Below are 4,441 nucleotides of genomic sequence, written 5' to 3'. Positions count from 1 at the left end.
TTTTGCACTCAATTACAGTGACTTGTGATTAAAGCGATGATGCATGGATATTTTAATACTTCCTATGTGTACTGAGTTCTGAAAGAGAGTAGGTAACAGGCATCCCGAGTTAAGGAACTACCTCAGAGTACCCCAAACCGGGCCCATCGGAGATAGGATTTTGATTTTAGCTCCCCCAGCAAACATGTGAGTGAAGCAGTTGTGCCCTGGCCTGTGTGTGTTTTCAAGGTAAGGTGTTAACTGGCAGGCGTGCGAGCTAAGGGGAGCCCAGGCCTTTCTGTGGCTCGGGCTGCCTTCAAGGCAGCTCCCTCAGGTCCTGGCTTGTCTAACAGGATATGCTTATGGTTATTGGCTATTTAGTTTGAGAGCCTTGGTTTCTCCGTCTAGTGGAATCTTTAAATGCTAGCACATTGCAGCAATTGGGCGCCAGTAGCTTGCTTTTGTGCTTCTAAGTGGATACTGAGTGCAGATTGGCAAGGTGATTAGGTTATAAAGAAAATTGTACTCAGTGAGTACTTTACCTCTCACATCGTGACCTCTTAAATGTACAATTATAATTTTTGGATTTTACTTAGAGTCAAATAACAGACTCATGAGACTATTTTATAAGCTGCCATGATACAGCAAAATCCCATTTATTCAAAATGCAGACATACTGTGTGTCTTTGTGCTGTATGCTTGACTTTGCAAAGTAATTGACAAACTAGCTAATATCAGAGATTCATTTATAAGATGTCCAGGACACTGTCAGGTCAAAAAGCCCTATCTCTTACAGCTTCTCCATCGGTCCTGTACAGGAGGATTGGTGACCTAGTAACAGTGACCCTGTGGCTCTCCGGAATTTTGAAGTGCCTTCTGAATCATAAATGAAAATTTTAACTTGAGACACTTTTTGTTTTATTTGTTCAGAATCTGTTATCCATTGAGTAGTTTGATGGAACTGAGTTAAATCAGAAGACCCGAGGTGTTGTCTGGATAAGCCAGGCTTTGCTGTATCTGGTAGTCAGGAGAGAGGTAAGCCCACGGTGGAGGTCCCCTTCAGAATGGAGTGCCCTAGTGCGGACGTGTGGTTCTTTGACTAGACCTGGGGCAGAGGCCTCCACTGATGCCTGTGGTGTGAGTGCCCACCCTTCCCGCCCCACCATCAGGTGAGCAGTCCCTCAGTGGCTGTATTACCAGTCTGGGCCGCATCACCCTGGCCCAGCGCTGTGCTGCCCTGGAGCCTGGCCCTGGCGCTGTCCTCAGGACCACTGCCCGGGACCCACAGCAATCAGATTTATGCCATGGGAAGGTCTCCCTGGCAGCCTGGAGAGCCATGCCGTGACCGACAGAAGCCAGGCTCCTGAGTGGGAGGTCCCTCTGTGCCTTGACCCTAGGGGGACGCCTTTGGTCATCTCTTCTGTCCCCTTCTCTCTGAGTGCAATAGTCATCACTCCCCTTGACTCTCCCTCTGTTCACGTGTCTTCTCTCAATCTGCAGAGTTAATTTCTGAAAGGAATTTAATTGGTGTCTGAAGAAAATTTCATGTCAAGTTCCTCGCTGATACAGCACTCTCAGCTCACAGCAGTAGTGTAGGAGGCTGACAAGTGAGCGACAGCTTAGAGTAGAGGTAGTTCTCGTTGGGTGTAACTTAAACCCATTTTGCTTGTGGTTAGAATTTATAATTTTGCTAAAGAAGTAATTCACTAAAATTTAAAATGGTGTTCTAACAGTGAGTCAATTGTCTTGAGGATTAATCTGATTTATAAGTAATACTGATAGACATATTTTCTTACATCTGAGCTGAAATAAATGCATGTTTCTAGCATATGTAATATAAAAACTCCAGAGGATGAGTTTACATTTAATGAGATGTTGTTTTCTATTTTTGGATTTATTATTTTTCCCCCTTTTGGTAGTTGGGGGCTTAGGGGGAAGCATAATATTTGTATAAAGAACTGTCACTCCAGAGTGACATTTATTTTCCAGGTGACATTGAACTCACTGTTGGTTTCATATGGTGTTTGTGTGTGCTCTGCCTAGATTCAAGGCCTGAGGATTTGAGGAAAATCAAGATGTTTCCCCCTATTTGGTTTTCATGTACATTCTTAAATGTCAGTTGCTTTGCTGAATTTGAGTAAAGTAAGACCCTTTGAATAGCCAAGCCAAGTTCTAGTTCATTTCTTCCCAAATAGATGAAAGTCCTTCATTCAACAAGAAGCCTGAAGAGACAGGCGGTTCTGCCTAGCAGTTGCTGGGGTGCGTTAAGCGGGCAGAACTCCTCTGCTGTACTGTATCCCAGGGTCTGTGTCTGTGGCACAGGAAGACCTGGCCCTCCAAACGCTGAGTTGGAAATCTGGTACTCCACCCGCCACTGCAGACAGAAAATGGATCACTTCTTGTGTCTTGACTCCTGATTTGGGATAAACATGGCTTAGGAAGGCCATGTTATTAGTCCCTAATTCCTATTTTCTTGACATCTGACCGCCAGTCCCAGAGGTCATAACAGTGGTGAGGGCTATGTCGGTTCCCAGGCATCCAGGCTTCCTGCCGGCTGGCTGTCAATCCCTGACCTCCGAGGGCCCTTGTCTGAATTGAGAGCCCTCTGTCCTGGCCCCTGTTGGCGCCAGTGCAAGTGCAGTGCCTTTCAGCTCAGGCCCAGCAGGTTCCGGTAGGGGCCTTGCACCCAAACTTTTACCCCAAAACAGAGGAAGAGGCCCAGGCCCAAACTGCTTCTTCACAGCTCCGTCATGCACTCCACGGTCTGCTCTTCCACTTCGTGGAAGGTCCTCAGGGCCGCGGGCAGGAGTGTTTGACTGAATGACTTCTCCCAACTTAACTGACCTTGATGGGCTTTGACTGTTACTGCCCAGATTGTGCTGAGGCTCCCTGGTTGCCTGAAGGCAGTGTGAGGGTGGGGCCTTGGCGAGTGGGCGTGCATGTGGCAAAAGGCCCTGGGTGTCCTCCCCAGGCCTGAGTGGGCTGCAGGGTGCCCGAGAGGATGGTCTTTGAAGCTGGGGCTGGATTGAGACTTGATGGGAGGGGAAGGTGGCATGCTGTTGACACACTTCGTCCTTATCTGCTCCCCTTATAAAAACGGGAAATGTTGCCAGCATTCTGGGAGTCTGCAGAGGAGGGTGAGTGTGGCGGCATCACGTTCATCTAAAGCACGATGATTGCTTTTCCACAGAGTGGCAAGTTTGATCAAACTGCTTTTCATTAAAGACACTCAGATGCCATAAGAAACAGCATTGCGGTGTCACAAGGAGGGGCCCGTTGCTGTGCTGTGTTCTGTTCGCTGCTCTATCTGGGGGCCACGTAATGTCAGCATACATCACGGAGTGGGACAGGGCATCCGTACCAGACGGTAACCTTTTTCCTACAACATCCGTAATTGGTATGAGGCTCTCTTATCTACAGATGGTGATTGGTCAAACTATATTCATAGAACAATTCTGGTTTTATTCACTTTCTGGTAACTTCTGTAGGCCCTGGCTCAAGGACTTAGCATTGCGGTTCATGTACATCCTTTTCTTCAATGTTCTTTGCCATTTCTGGAATTGTCCTTGGTTTTTCCTTAGCTCATAGGTCATAGATGCAGAAATATTATAGTATTTAAGGCATTCGCATCAAGCATCAGATGGCTTTGCATCCAGAAAAACATTTAACAATAACTCAGTTTGAAGCACCAAGCATGTGTAACATGGCTCTATAAAATATAATAAACGCATAATGTTGTTAAGCTTTTTAATGCCTGTGGTTCTTGTTTTGTTCCTCAATTCTCTAAGCTGCCTCTTCTCCTGAGTTTCATTACATAGTATACTTGGCTGTAAGCTCCTGCTTGGTCTGCAGGCTGCCTGGACTGCCCAGGGCAGATCTTCATGGGTTTCCTTCTGGCACAGGGAGGGACACTCCCAGAGTTCAGTCTCACCAGCGAGAAATGCTTCCTTAACATAACCTCAGTTCCAAGATGGACTAATGGGCCAGGAGGAGTTTTAATGAGAACCTCACCCACTTTGCAGGAAGCACAGCCAAGTGAAATTCTCATGCAGTTGGGCCCATGATCCTCAGTGTTTGTTCTGGGAGCTCTTGTGCCAAAAAGAAAAACTTACTAACTGGAATAGTCTCTTTAAAACTGGATGAAATATACTGAGAGCTAGATAGGATTTGGCCAAAAGCAAAACTCAGAGAACAAACTGCTTCCCCCCCAGCCCTACCACTCCTCTCCCCAGCCAGGCCCTGGTGACTGATGTGCTGCAGAAGGTTTATTATTTCTCTCCTTTAAGTCATGTGACTTTACCTCCTCTTGGCTACTGATGGAGGGGGCTGCTGACAATGATGCTGAGGTGGCACGTCCAGGCCCTCATGAGGCCCAGAACTGCTGAGTGAAGGTCCGAGGTAGAGCTGAGCTGAGGAGCTACCTTTTGTCAAAAATAGTGTGTGCAAAAAAAAAAAAAAATAG

Source organism: Camelus bactrianus, chromosome 6 (assembly GCF_048773025.1).
Source record: "Camelus bactrianus isolate YW-2024 breed Bactrian camel chromosome 6, ASM4877302v1, whole genome shotgun sequence".
NCBI lineage: Eukaryota > Metazoa > Chordata > Mammalia > Artiodactyla > Camelidae > Camelus > Camelus bactrianus.
This window is presented reverse-complemented; position numbering follows the sequence as displayed.